This window comes from Gossypium arboreum, chromosome 8 (assembly GCF_025698485.1).
Source record: "Gossypium arboreum isolate Shixiya-1 chromosome 8, ASM2569848v2, whole genome shotgun sequence".
Lineage (NCBI taxonomy): Eukaryota > Viridiplantae > Streptophyta > Magnoliopsida > Malvales > Malvaceae > Gossypium > Gossypium arboreum.
In genome coordinates this window covers 138,933,550-138,949,578 of record NC_069077.1, presented here as the reverse complement: position 1 = coordinate 138,949,578, position 16,029 = coordinate 138,933,550, and the positions used below count along the sequence as shown (strand labels likewise).

General features: G+C 33.6%; 1 long non-coding RNA gene across 1 annotated transcript; it reads left to right on the top strand.

Annotated features, from left to right (window-relative positions):
- The first annotated feature begins 1,609 nt into the window (after nucleotides 1-1,609).
- On the top strand, nucleotides 1,610-10,548 carry LOC128279417 (uncharacterized). The gene is made up of 4 exons (XR_008269537.1): nucleotides 1,610-2,048; nucleotides 2,518-2,601; nucleotides 9,076-9,159; nucleotides 10,517-10,548. It is a non-coding gene; the product is annotated as an uncharacterized LOC128279417 (long non-coding RNA).
- Nucleotides 10,549-16,029: the final 5,481 nt, after the last annotated feature.

Here is a 16,029-nt window from a genome sequence, read left to right as displayed (position 1 = left end):
TCTAGCCTTGAAGCTATTTTTTATTAAATTGCGAATGGTGAAAATTTAAATACTAAATTAAAATTATAAAATCTATTTGGTATATTTTTAAATGTAAGTGTGGAATTTAATTAAAATGGTTAATAAATGTAAATTTTAAAATTTTAAAGGTAAAGTGTTTAAAGGATAATATTAATAGAAATAAAAATAAAATAAGAAAGAATTAAAAATTTTGTTACCTTAAGTGATAAATAACTTCTTATTTATTTATCATTTTCCACGCTTTTCTTTGAAAAATATCTATTATTTAATTTTTATTTTAAATTATCAAAGGTAGTTAAAATTAATCCCTGAAAATAGGGATAAATATCAAATTTATGCATGAACTTTAGTTTAATTTGCAATTTAATACATGAATTTTCATTTAGTGTAGCTATACACGGAAACTTAAATTATGGTTCATATCTATACATAAAATATTGATTTTGATTCAACTGTGAACATTTAAAGAAATGAATACATACATTTATTTTCATATTTGATTAATATAATCGTTTGTGTATGCAACACGCCAATCTAAAATTGTGCTAATTTGATAATGTTACTAGTGATTTGTAAAAATCGAATCAAATCAAAATTTCATGTATGAAATCGCACAAAATCAAAGTTTATATATGATATTTTACATTAAATCAAAATTAATGTATAATTTTAATATTTACTCTCAAATTATTATCAAAACAATAACTTATTTACAAGTTTTATTTTTATAGATTCACGGGTGTTGTAAGGATCTTTTTCCCTATAATTTAAGGACTATGGCAAGACAGGTATGATACTATGTTTATTTATTAATTAAAGAAATGAAAAAAGTAAATTTATTGATTATTTTATTTTATTTTTAAATAATAGACTTCAAAGAATTGATCAAAGGTAAAAATATTTTATTTTTATTTTGCCATCAAATGATGTATAATTTTTTTTTTTGAAAATAATTCATTTGATTTTATTAATGGAGGTATGAGAATAAGTGTCCATTAAATACATCTTAAATAACTAATAAAAATGGTAATCACAAAAAAAGATAACTTTCAAAAAGAACTAAAAGAAAAAATAAAATTCTTCTAGAGAACCCTCTTCCGAGTTACTAAGAGACCAAACGATAATCCATCAATGAAGGGCGAGTTAAGAGAGGAAATTAAGGTTATCACAATCCAAAGAATAAGGCCTAGATATACAGACATGATAGCTCTATGAAATGGCGGTCTAATGCTACGAGATCAATCTAAAGACGCATCTTCAACCTAGCAGACGGTCCTCCTTGCTTTTCAAACCCTTTGCCACATTGCATATGCATCAGTGTTTCCTCCTCTGACAATTAGAGGTGTGCATGGGCCGGGCTGGGCCTGATTCAGGTCGAGCCCAACTAAAAATTTAGGCTCGTTTGCTAGGCCTAGGCGCAGCCTGACTAGAAAAATGGGCTTAAAATTTTATCCAAGCTCGGCTCGAATAAAAATGTTAAAACCAAAGCCCGACTCGGCCCCCCATATTAATTTTTATATTATTTTTATATAATTTTAAATATATATAACCCATCAAAAATACTAAAAATGTAATAGCCCGATTTTGGGCCTAGTCGGAACAGTGGTTTCGGGACCACTATTCCGAGGCCAGAGAAAATTATTTTAGTATTATTTTATGTGTTATAATATGATTTTATAAGTGCATGTTAATTTTGGTATATTAATTTTAGCGATTTCTAGTCCAATTTCGAAAAAGGACTAAATCGCGTAAAAAGTAAAAGTTGTGTTTTAATACCTAAAGGTGTTAAATTGCCTTGTATCTTAAATTGGGGGTCTTTAAAGTGAAATTAGGCCATTGAAAGTGTGATGGCCGGCCATGGGAGACAAAATAGTTGAAAAGTCAAAATTAGACAAAATAGTTTTATTATTAACAAATAAAAAAAAAAAAAAGAAAAAGCTATCATTTTTCTCTTCCCCTTCACCGAAATATGCAGCAAAGAAAGGGTTTTGAAGCTGGAAAATTTCAGCAACATATTTCCCTTGCTTGTAAGTGATTTTAATGTCTTTCCTTGATGATTTTTGTATTTTTGGAACCCCTAAAGCATAAGCTTTCATAAGAGGGGATTATTTTGCAAAATGATGAAGAGTCTAGGGTTTTACCATGAGAGTAAATGTGTTGTTTGCTGTGTTTTTATGGAAGATTATGAGTCCTAGTTGTCTAATAAACAACTTTTGTGAAAGAAATTGCATGAAAATACCTTAAAAAGGGTAAATTGCTAAGTTGTAAAATGAGTTGTAAATGTGTAAAATAGTTGAAATTATGAGTTGCTATAGTTATGAAAATGGTTCATCTAGACTCAAGGAGTAAATAAATTGAATAAAAATTAATTTACGAGCATTGGGGCAAAAGTGCAAATATGCAAAAGTTTAGGGTCAAAATGAAAATTTGTAAAAATATGATTTTAGACCCATATGAATATTGTGACTGATTGGTAGGCTAAATGTGATGTTATAGATGATGAAAATTGAGACTTGGACCTAGAACGGAAAGAAATCGATTTATGGACTAGTACGTCCTTTTCACATTTGTGGTATCGAGGTAAGTTCATGTGTAAATAAGGTAGCATAATGGTTATTTTAAGTTATTGATGTTAATTATATGTTATGCTGAATTTTATTATGAAATATATGCTTTGTGGTTATTTTGAATAAAATGCAAATTAAGTGTATTATTTGTTAAATATAAAGTGCTACCGAGTATTGGTTTCGGTATTTTACGGAAGATAGCAAGGAGGCGTGTTCGAGGAAAATCCCGTTTGAACCTTAGGAATAGATTAGGATATAAGTGACATGTCACTAGAATGGTTGAGCATCCGAACTCGTTGAGTTGAGTCCGAGTTCACTTATGGATGTGGAATGTCGAACTCGTTGAGTTGAGTCCGAGTTCGTGAGATGTAACTAGGCATCCGAACTCGTTGAGTTGAGTCCGAGTTCACTTACGGATCTGACGCCCGAGCTCGTTGAGTTGAGTCCGAGTTCACTTATGGGCGGGTTACATGGTAGCTTGGCTACAAATATGGCACTTATGTGCAAATTATCCATGTATCCGAGTTATATTCCGATGTGTTCAACGGGTAAAATTTCTTGTGGAATGGAAGAACACTTAAGATGTAGGTGACGTATTGGTAAGTATTGTGAAATGGATATTTTGGACAGGTATGTACTTAACCCTCGGGTTGAAAATAGATACAACAACGATAAGGTGGTAAGATCATGAATGAGTAATTTAGCCTTGACAGATTTGAGTTACTGCAGTAGTGTAACTTTGAAAATACACTAAAATAGTGAAAAATGAGTTAGAGGCAGAATAAAATATGGGATTAAAGCTTAATGAGTCTATTTTCACATGAAAGAAACAGAGAAAGAAAAAGAATTCCATATTATTTGATATTTGAATTCTTGTGAAACAGGGTCTGAATGAATTCGAGATCCCTGTTCTAACTTTAGAAATTCACCAAAAATTGTACAAAATTATTAAGAGTTATACCTTACATGAATGGATTCCTTATTGAGTCTATTTTTATGGGAAATAAACGGCATAGTCGTTGGAATTTTGTACAGGGAGAAATTCGGTTTGTAGTGCATAGGGGTCAGAGTGGTCATACCCTGAAACAGGGGATACTTTAACTAATAAACTGTACTATTTGGCTTAACCAAAAATTCTGGAAATTTTATGGAAGAAAGTAAAATAAGTCTAGTTTCAGGGAAAATTAACAGAACTTAATTCGGAGTTTCGTAGCTCCAGATATAAATAATTTAGTGACTTTTACTCAGGAAGACAGCTTGTAGTAAACTTGAGAATATGTTATAAACATTGATAAAACAAGTTAATGAGTTGCTTATTGTTTTCATATGAACTTACTAAGCTAAAGCTTACCCCTTCTTTCCCATGTTTTCTAGAGTTTCCAGGTTAGCTCGGGTTGGAGGTCGTCAGAGATATCATCACCCTATCGAGTTAACGTTATCTAGAGTAAGTAAACTCAAGTGATTGAGTCTATGGCATGTATAGGTTTTAATGTGAGTATGTAATATTATGATTTAGCCAAAGGCATTGGCTTGTTATTAAGGTAGTATTAGTCATGTAAATTGGCCTATGTCGGCTAATGACATTATGGGCCCATATGATTATTCTTATGCATGTATGTTATTATCTCTTGTGATGTGGCTTACAACATGTATGCCTAGAGATTGAATTGAGATTCATTGATGAGCTAGTAACTAATGCAGGATTAAGTGATTGGTAAATAGTTAATAATGCTTCATGAATGGTTTGTGATGTAATGATAGTTATGTCTAGTATGTGGTAATGATATGGGCAAATTCTATAATATTTATTGTATAAGAAAATAACTTGAGCATAACATGTTTGTAGATGTTTAAGAGCTCATTTATGTCACGTTGTATGTTATTGGATAAGTATGTATCTATGCATGTGTGTGAGAGTGACAAAGGCTTGATAATTAGCCTATTTCGTACATGACTTTGAGCACATGGGCGTAAGCCTTAGCATACGAGATTTTTCTAAGTTTTTCATGAGTTCTCGATTGGGTCCCGAATCGCCCGAATGCATGTATTGGGCCTCTAAGCTCGTATAAGGGACAGATTGCATGTGAAAAGAAAATTTTTAATTATTTGAGATTTCATGGCCTGTTTAGTATGAAAGTGTCGTTAAAAGTCGGTAGCACCTCGAACCCGTCCGGGCATCGGATGCGGGCGAGGGTGTTACATTTAGTGGTATCGAGCATGGTTTAGTCGGTTCTCGGACTAACCTAAGCGTAGAAGAGTCTAGTTATACATGCCATAGTATTACTCGTGATAGTGTGATATCTCTACCCTAACAAAGCTGTTGATTAAGGCAGAATGAGTTCCAACCGAGCAAATCTTGATAGAGATAAGAGTAAAGTTGAGATTATTGAATCATGCTTATGATATGCTGAAAATTTGGAAAGGTATGAAAAGAAATCCATGATTTTTTTATAAGAACTAGTTTTCATTATGTGATACTCTTGAGATAAAGTATGTGAAATAGTGGAGTAAAACACGCTTAAGTTGTGAAAAGCGCTTTTATGCATGTTAGTATTCATACGATGTTAAATGTCCAACTTGATTTGGCCAAGTGTTTAGGAAAAGAAAGAAATTTGCTTGAAAATGAGTAATGTATGTATGAATGCTTTTAAGTTGCATGATTAATAATCGATATATACATGAGGTTGACATTTATGTCTAGATTGATGAAGTCAATATGCAATAATGTTATGCTTTATAATCTCGTTCAGAATCATAAATGTCACATTAAGCATGAATGTTGTAATGAAAGATCAAATCTTGAAAGAGCAGAGGGTAATGAAATGCGATCGAATCATGCTAATGAATTGTGGAAAATTTGCAAGGAATGAAAAGCAATACATGATTTTTGTGCCAGAACTAATTTTCACCATGTGATACTCTTGAGACATAGCATCGGAAATAGAGGAGAGGGCACAGTGTAAGTTGTGTCAAGCGCTTTTATGCATGTTAGTATCGATACGATGATAAATGTCCATTGATTTGGACATGTGTGCAGGACAAGAAAGAAATTTCGGCTACGAGATGACAGAGTGTATGATATGACATGCATCATTGCACGGTTACATGTGTCGGTGTAAGATACATGCAGGTTGACAATTTATCGACTGGATGGATGAGAGTCTATATGCAAGACCATAGTTGATAATCTCAGCATGTAAGTCAGCGATGTACTCAAAACCATAAGCGTTCTCCAATGAAAGATCAAATATTGGCGAGCAGGAATGATTAAGACTCGTTCACTATGGAATTTGATGAAAACACTATGGGTAATTTGAGAAAAATGAAAGTGAGATTATGTAAAGCGTGTAAGACCATGTATGAGACATGGCATCAGATTGAGACGAGGGCTAGTGTAAGACATGTCCGGACATGCACCTCGAGATGATAGCCGTATATGTCCGACATGTTTACGAGATGTGCTAGTGTAAGACATGTCAGGACATGCATCAGACGGTTACATGTGTCGTTGTAAGACACGTCTGGGACACTCGCCACGATGGATGGATGAGAGCTAGTACAAGACCATAGTTGAACTATGGCATCAAGCAAGCGATGTACTCAAAACCATAAGACGCTCTCAATTTGATAAATATTGGCAAGTGATTAAGACTAAATATGGGAATTTGATAAAACATTAAGGGTAATTTGAGAAAAGAAATGAAAGTTTGAGTTATGATAAATTCACTTATGTTTTGCTAATATTCGCATGAAATAAAGTTACATGTATTAATCGAGATATGTGAAAATGTGTTTATAATAAGTTGGAAATTTGAAATGTTTGAATCAATATGTAAAGCTATATTGTTGTTGAATATGTATTTGCTTGAGAGTCAAAAGTTTAGAGGCTTTACAATCTTCGCCCTTACCGAATAGAGTTATACGATGAGATTTTCGAGAGATATGTTGCATAAGCTTGCAAAAGTGAACCGAAGAGTACAATAATGGAATAGTATGAGATTAGCGAAGATGTAATTATTAGAGGAATAATGTCGGACTTGCACAGATGTCGAATATGAATGATTCAATTAAATAAAGTGATGGCTATCTTTCTCTTCCGAGTATTCTATGTTTTCCTCTATTCCGGGAATACGTATGGTTATCCCTTCGAATGGAAATTCTATCGTATGAGGGTGCTAGTGATCGTGATATTAGATGAAAAGTTCTATTGGTCCGATTAGTTATGATCTACATTTCCCATCTCTTGATTTCTATTCGATATATGGAATGAAGTTGACGGAAAAATCTATGTAAGATTATTCGATGTTCTATTGATTATGGTTTATATATGCGAGAATTATATTATCTCTATTATGAGAAATTCTAGAGCATATGCACAGTTTCCTTCCGGTTTTCTCTCGAGGATTTTTCGGATCATCTTTATTATTTTCTTACGGATTATATTCTCAGATTTCTGGTATAATCTTTATATCTTGGAATTTCTTATATTGGCTTTTCTATCGTTCTTGTTTCGAGAATTATCAAGCTTGGTTTATCTTTACGAGTAATCTTTGACTTGCGATATTAGAATCTGTTATGATTAAGCTTCTGGCTCGACCATAGAAGTGTGGGGATTTCAGTGTCGAGATTTCTTTAAAATTTCTGGGGTAAAGAATGGTTATTCTACAAAAGTAAATCTGAGTTATGTGCATTTAAGTTTATTCTCTGGTTCGAGAATACCGTTACGTGTTCTTTGGTAAGTAGTCGTACAGTCAGAAATGATGGGGTTTTATTCTTGAAAGTATGTTATGGAAACATATTAGTTGGATTTCTCTTGTTCGAGAGATGTTATAAGTATAGTTATCCTGATTAATAAAAAGACCACATCTATGAAGTTGGAATCATTTGATTCATGTTAGTAAAGTTTCTAAACAGTTGATGATCAGAGTATAGAAATGTGGCTATAAGTGGTAAATTAAACAAGTACAGCATGATTCGACTTTTAATTTGGAATTGCAGGGAGGATTTGATTTCTGGTTTCTATTACTATTAATTCAGAGTAAGATTTGATCTTGAAAACTCGGGTATACTGAGAATTGAGTCTGAGTTCACAGATATATTGTTTATTCGTTCAAAGGATGTCGAATTGTCTATAGGGTAAAGCCGAATATCAAATGTATTCGAGATTATTATTGTCAGTGATGACAATGGGAAGAAAATAAGAAAAGACATTATGAATTTCGTATCGGGATGTCTCTCATTTCCAGGAAAAAGGAGAGATGCAAGTTGAATTGTGAAAGATTGATGATGGAAGTCTGCATGATTATTTTAGTATGTACAGATATATTATTCAACAGATATGACTGAGTTGTATGTTTCTAAGTTTATGGTTCCAAGAATGTCGGTCTCAAGTGTTTCAAATTGAGCTCAGAGGTTTATACCTCAACTATGGAAAAGCTATAGGAAATCTTGAGTATGAGCTTGTGCGGAGTTGTTTTGTAAGTTGTGAGAAAAGATATAAGTGACTCGTGAAAGTAGAGAACAACTTTTTCGGTAAGATTTTGGGACGAAAATCCCTAAAGGGAAGAAATGTAATAGCAGATTTTGGGCCTAGTCGAACAGTGGTTTCGGGACCACTATTCGAGGCCGAGAAAATTATTTTAGTATTATTTTATGTGTTATAATATGATTTTATAAGTGCATGTTAATTTTGGTATATTAATTTTAGCGATTTCTAGTCCAATTTGAAAAAGGACTAAATCGCGTAAAAGTAAAAGTTGTGTTTTAATACCTAAAGGTGTTAAATTGCCTTGTATCTTAAATTGGGGTCTTTAAAGTGAAATTAGGCCATTGAAAGTGTGATGGCCGGCCATGGGAGACAAAATAGTTGAAAAGTCAAAATTAGACAAAATAGTTTTATTATTAACAAATAAAAAAAAAAAAAAAGAAAAAGCTATCATTTTTCTCTTCCCCTTCACCGAAATATGCAGCAAAGAAAGGGTTTTGAAGCTGGAAAATTTCAGCAACATATATCCCTTGCTTGTAAGTGATTTTAATGTCTTTCCTTGATGATTTTTGTATTTTGGAACCCCAAAGCATAAGCTTTCATAAGAGGATTATTTTGCAAAATGATGAAGAGTCTAGGGTTTTACCATGAGAGTAAATGTGTTGTTTGCTGTGTTTTTATGGAAGATTATGAGTCCTAGTTGTCTAATAAACAACTTTTGTGAAAGAAATTGCATGAAAATACCTTAAAAAGGGGTAAATTGCTAAGTTGTAAAATGAGTTGTAAATGTGTAAAATAGTTGAAATTATGAGTTGCTATAGTTATGAAAATGGTTCATCTAGACTCAAGGAGTAAATAAATTGAATAAAAATTAATTTACGAGCATTGGGGCAAAAGTGCAAATATGCAAAAGTTTAGGGTCAAAATGAAAATTTGTAAAATATGATTTTTAGACCCATATGAATATTGTGACTGATTGGTAGGCTAAATGTGATGTTATAGATGATGAAAATTGAGACTTGGACCTAGAACGGAAAGAAATCGATTTATGGACGAGTACGTCCTTTTCACATTTGTGGTATCGAGGTAAGTTCATGTGTAAATAAGGTAGCATAATGGTTATTTTAAGTTATTGATGTTAATTATATGTTATGCTGAATTTTATTATGAAATATATGCTTTGTGGTTATTTTCGAATAAAATGCAAATTAAGTGTATTATTTGTTAAATATAAAGTGCTACCGAGTATTGGTTTCGGTATTTTACGGAAGATAGCAAGGAGACGTGTTCGAGGAAAATCCCGTTTGAACCTTAGGAATAGATTAGGATATAAGTGACATGTCACTAGAATGGTTGAGCATCCGAACTCGTTGAGTTGAGTCCGAGTTCACTTATGGATGTGGAATGTCCGAACTCGTTGAGTTGAGTCCGAGTTCGTGAGATGTAACTAGGCATCCGAACTCGTTGAGTTGAGTCCGAGTTCACTTACGGATGCGAACGCCGAGCTCGTTGAGTTGAGTCCGAGTTCACTTATGGGCGGGTTACATGGTAGCTTGGCTACAAATATGGCACTTATGTGCAAATTATCCATGTATCCGAGTTATATTCGATGTGTTCAACGGGTAAAATTTCTTGTGGAATGGAAGAACACTTAAGATGTAGGTGACGTATTGGTAAGTATTGTGAAATGGATATTTTGGACAGGTATGTACTTAACCCTCGGGTTGAAAATAGATACAACAACGATAAGGTGGTAAGATCATGAATGAGTAATTTAGCCTTGACAGATTTGAGTTACTGCAGTAGTGTAACTTTGAAAATACACTAAAAATAGTGGAAAATGAGTTAGAGGCAGAATAAAATATGGGATTAAAGCTTAATGAGTCTATTTTCACATGAAAGAAACAGAGAAAGAAAAAGAATTCCATATTATTTGATATTTGAATTCTTGTGAAACAGGGTCTGAATGAATTCGAGATCCCCTGTTCTAACTTTAGAAATTCACCAAAATTGTACAAAATTATTAAGAGTTATACCTTACATGAATGGATTCCTTATTGAGTATATTTTATGGGAAATAAACGGCATAGTCGTTGGAATTTTGTACAGGGAGAAATTCGGTTTGTAGTGCATAGGGTCAGAGTGGTCATACCCTGAAACAGGGATACTTTAACTAATAAACTGTACTATTTGGCTTAACCAAAAATTCTGGAAATTTTATGGAAGAAAGTAAAATAAGTCTAGTTTCAGGAAAATTAACAGAACTTAATTCGAGTTTCGTAGCTCAGATATAAATAATTTAGTGACTTTTACTCAGGAAGACAGCTTGTAGTAAACTTGAGAATATGTTATAAACATTGATAAAACAAGTTAATGAGTTGCTTATTGTTTTCATATGAACTTACTAAGCGAAAGCTTACCCCTTCTTTCCCATGTTTTCTAGAGTTTCCAGGTTAGCTCGGGTTGGAGGCCGTCGAGATATCATCACCCTATCGAGTTAACGTTATCGAGTAAGTAAACTCAAGTGATTCGAGTCTATGGCATGTATAGGGTTTTAATGTGAGTATGTAATATTATGATTTAGCCAAAGGCATTGGCTTGTTATTAAGGTAGTATTAGTCATGTAAATTGGCCTATGTCGCTAATGACATTATGGGCCCATATGATTATTCTTATGCATGTATGTTATTATCTCTTGTGATGTGGCTTACAACATGTATGCCTAGAGATTGAATTGAGATTCATTGATGAGCTAGTAACTAATGCAGGATTAAGTGATTGGTAAATAGTTAATAATGCTTCATGAATGGTTTGTGATGTAATGATAGTTATGTCTAGTATGTGGTAATGATATGGGCAAATTCTATAATATTTATTGTATAAGAAAATAACTTGAGCATAACATGTTTGTAGATGTTTAAGAGCTCATTTATGTCATGTTGTATGTTATTGGATAAGTATGTATCTATGCATGTGGTGTGAGAGTGACAAAAGGCTTGATAATTAGCCTATTTACGCCACACTACTGAGCACATGGGCGTGTGAAGCCTTAACGCACGAGATTTTTCTAAGTTTTTCATGAGTTCTCGATTGGGTCCCGAATCGCCTGAATGCATGTATTGGGCCTCGTAAGCTCGTATAAGGGATGATTGCATGTGAAAAGAAAAGTTTTAATTATTTGAGATTTCATGGCCTGCTTAGTATGAAAGTGTCAAGAAAAGTCGTAGCACCTCGAACCCCGTCCCCGCATCGGATGCGGGCGAGGGTGTTACATTTAGTGGTATCGAGCATGGTTTAGTCGGTTCTGGACTAACCTAGCGTAAGAGAGTCTAGTTATACATGCCATAGTATTACTCGTGATAGTGTGATATCTCTACCCTAACAAAGCTGTTGATTAAGACAGAATGAGTTCCAACCGAGCAAATCTTGATAGAGATAAGAGTAAAGTTGAGATTATTGAATCATGCTTATGATATGCTGAAAATTTGGAAAGGTATGAAAAGAAATCCATGATTTTTTTATAAGAACTAGTTTTCATTATGTGATACTCTTGAGATAAAGTATGTGAAATAGTGGAGTAAAACACGTTAAGTTGTGAAAAGCGCTTTTATGCATGTTAGTATTCATACGATGTTAAATGTCCAACTTGATTTGGCCAAGTGTTTAGGAAAAGAAAGAAATTTGCTTGAAATGACGAATGTATGTATGAATGCTTTTATTGCATGATTAATAATCGAGATATACATGAGGTTGACATTTATGTCTAGATTGATGAAGTCAATATGCAATAATGTTATGCTTTATAATCTCGATTCATGTAATCATAAATGTCACAATAGCATGAAAGTTGTAATGAAAGATCAAATTGGGTGGAACGCAGGAATGAGTACGATCGTTCACTAATGAATTGACGGAAAAGACTATGGTTGGACCATGGCAATACATGAGATTTGTGTGCAGTGTAAGACCATGTATGAGACATGGCATCGGCATTGAGACGAGGGCTAGTGTAAGACATGTCCAGGACATGCATCGGCCTCGAGATGATAGCGATGTCGACATGTCTGGACATGCGTCGGCTACGAGATGTGCTAGTGTAAGACATGTCAGGACATGCATCAAGACGGTTACATGTGTCGATGTAAGACACATGCGGGACACTGGCGTCGACACGGATGGATGAGAGCTAGTACAAGACCATAGTTGAACTATGGCATCAAGTAGCGATGTACTCAAAACCATAAGACGTTCTCCAATTTGATAAATATTGGCAAGTGATTAAGACTAAATATGGAATTTGATAAAACATTAAGGGTAATTTGAGAAAAGAAATGAAAGTTTGAGTTATGATAAATTCACTTATGTTTTGCTAATATTCGCATGAAATAAAGTTACATGTATTACTGAGATATGTGAAAATGTGTTTATAATAAGTTGGAAATTTGAAATGTTTGAATCAATATGCGTAAAGCTATATTGTTGTTGAATATGTATTTGCTTGAGAGTCAAAAGTTTAGAGGCTTTACAATCTTCGCCCCCTTACCAGAATAGAGTTATACGATGAGATTTTCGAGAGATATGTTGCATAAGCTTGCAAAAGTGAAACTGAAGAGTACAATAATGGAATAGTATGAGATTAGCGAAGACAGAATTATTAGAGGAATAATGTCGGACTTGCACAGATGTCTGAATATGACGGATTCAATTAAATAAAGTGATGGCTATCTTTCTCTTCTGAGTATTCTATGTTTTCCTCTATTCTGGGGAATACGTATGGTTATCCCTTTCGAATGGAAATTCTATCGTATGAGGGTGCTAGTGATCGTGATATTAGATGAAAAGTTCTATTGGTCCGATTAGTTATGATCTACATTTCCCATCTCTTCGATTTCTATTCGATATATTGGAATGAAGTTGACAAGAAAATCTATGTAAGATTATTCGATGTTCTATTGATTATGGTTTATATATGCGAGAATTATATTATCTCTATTATGAGAAATTCTAGAGCATACGACATGTAGTTTCCTTCGGTTTTCTCGAGGATTTTTCGGATCATCTTTATTATTTTCTTCGGATTATATTCTCGATTTACGGTATAATCTTTATATCTTGGAATTTCTTATATTGGCTTTTCTATCGTTCTTGTTTGAGAATTATCAAGCTTGGTTTATCTTTACGAGTAATCTTTGACTTGCGATATTAGAATCATTATGATTAAGCTTCGGCTCGACCATAGAAGTGTGGGGATTTCAAAGGTCGAGATTTCTTTAAAATTTCGGGGTAAAGAATGGTTATTCTACAAAAGTAAATCTGAGTTATGTGCATTTAAGTTTATTCTCGGTTCGAGAATACCGCTACGTGTTCTTTGGTAAGTAGTCGTATGTATCGAAATGATGGGGTTTTATTCTTGAAAGTATGTTATGGAAACATATTAGTTGGATTTCTCTTGTTCGAGAGATGTTATAAGTATAGTTATCCCGATTAATAAAAGACCACATCTATGAAGTTGGAATCATTTGATTCATGTTAGTAAAGTTTCTAAACAGTTGATGATCGAGTATAGAAATGTGGCTATAAGTGGTAAATTAAACAAGTACAAAGATGATTCGACTTTTAATTTGGAATTGCAGGAGGATTTGATTTGGTTTCTATTACTATTAATTCAGAGTAAGATTTCAGTACTGAGAAACTCTGGGTATACAGAGAATTGAGTACAGAGTTCACAGCAGTATATTGTTTATTCGTTCAAAGGATGTCGAATTGTCTATAGGGTAAAGCCGAATATCAAATGTATTCGAGATTATTATTGTCAGTGATGACAATGGGAAGAAAATAAGAAAAGACTGTTATGAATTTCGTATCGGGATGTCTCTCATTTCCAGGAAAAAGGAGAGATGCAAGTTGAATTGTGAAAGATTGATGATGGAAGTCTGCATGATTATTTTAGTATGTACAGATATATTATTCAACAGATATGACTGAGTTGTATGTTTCTAAGTTTATGGTTCCAAGAATGTCAGTCTCCAGTGTTTCAAATTGAGCTCCGAGGTTTATACCTCAACTATGGAAAAGCTATAGGAAATCTTGAGTATGAGCTTGTGCGGAGTTGTTTTGTAAGTTGTGAGAAAAAGATATAAGTGACTCGTGAAAGTAGAGAACAACTTTTTCTGGTAAGATTTTCGGGGACGAAAATCCCTAAAGGGGGGAAGAAATGTAATAGCCCGATTTTGGGCCTAGTCGAACAAAGGTTTCGGGACCACTATTCGAGGCCGAGAAAATTATTTTAGTATTATTTTATGTGTTATAATATGATTTTATAAGTGCATGTTAATTTTGGTATATTAATTTTAGCGATTTCTAGTCCAATTTCAAAAAGGACTAAATCGCGTAAAAAGTAAAAGTTGTGTTTTAATACCTAAAGGTGTTAAATTGCCTTGTATCTTAAATTGGGGGTCTTTAAAGTGAAATTAGGCCATTGAAAGTGTGATGGCGGCCATGGGAGACAAAATAGTTGAAAAGTCAAAATTAGACAAAATAGTTTTATTATTAACAAATAAAAAAAAGAAAAGAAAAAGCTATCATTTTCTCTTCCCTTCACCGAAATATGCAGCAAAGAAAGGGTTTTGAAGCTGGAAAATTTCAGCAACATATTTCCCTTGCTTGTAAGTGATTTTAATGTCTTTCCTTGATGATTTTTGTATTTTGGAACCCCAAAGCATAAGCTTTCATAAGAGGGATTATTTTGCAAAATGATGAAGAGTCTAGGGTTTTACCATGAGAGTAAATGTGTTGTTTGCTGTGTTTTATGGAAGATTATGAGTCCTAGTTGTCTAATAAACAACTTTTGTGAAAGAAATTGCATGAAAATACCTTAAAAGGGGTAAATTGCTAAGTTGTAAAATGAGTTGTAAATGTGTAAAATAGTTGAAATTATGAGTTGCTATAGTTATGAAAATGGTTCATCTAGACTCAAGGAGTAAATAAATTGAATAAAAATTAATTTACGAGCATTGGGGCAAAAGTGCAAATATGCAAAAGTTTAGGGTCAAAATGAAAATTTGTAAAATATGATTTTTAGACCCATATGAATATTGTGACTGATTGGTAGGCTAAATGTGATGTTATAGATGATGAAAATTGAGACTTGGACCTAGAACGGAAAGAAATCGATTTATGGATCTAGCACGTCCTTTTCACATTTGTGGTATCGAGGTAAGTTCATGTGTAAATAAGGTAGCATAATGGTTATTTTTAAGTTATTGATGTTAATTATATGTTATGCTGAATTTTATTATGAAATATATGCTTTGTGGTTATTTTCGAATAAAATGCAAATTAAGTGTATTATTTGTTAAATATAAAGTGCTACCGAGTATTGGTTTCGGTATTTTACGGAAGATAGCAAGGAGACGTGTTCGAGGAAAATCCCGTTTGAACCTTAGGAATAGATTAGGATATAAGTGACATGTCACTAGAATGGTTGAGCATCCGAACTCGTTGAGTTGAGTCCGAGTTCACTTATGGATGTGGAATGTCCGAACTCGTTGAGTTGAGTCCGAGTTCGTGAGATGTAACTAGGCATCCGAACTCGTTGAGTTGAGTCCGAGTTCACTTACGGATGCGAACGCCCGAGCTCGTTGAGTTGAGTCCGAGTTCACTTATGGGCGGGTTACATGGTAGCTTGGCTACAAATATGGCACTTATGTGCAAATTATCCATGTATCCGAGTTATATTCCGATGTGTTCAACGGGTAAAATTTCTTGTGGAATGGAAGAACACTTAAGATGTAGGTGACGTATTGGTAAGTATTGTGAAATGGATATTTTGGACAGGTATGTACTTAACCCTCGGGTTGAAAATAGATACAACAACGATAAGGTGGTAAGATCATGAATGAGTAATTTAGCCTTGACAGATTTGAGTTACTGCAGTAGTGTAACTTTGAAAATACA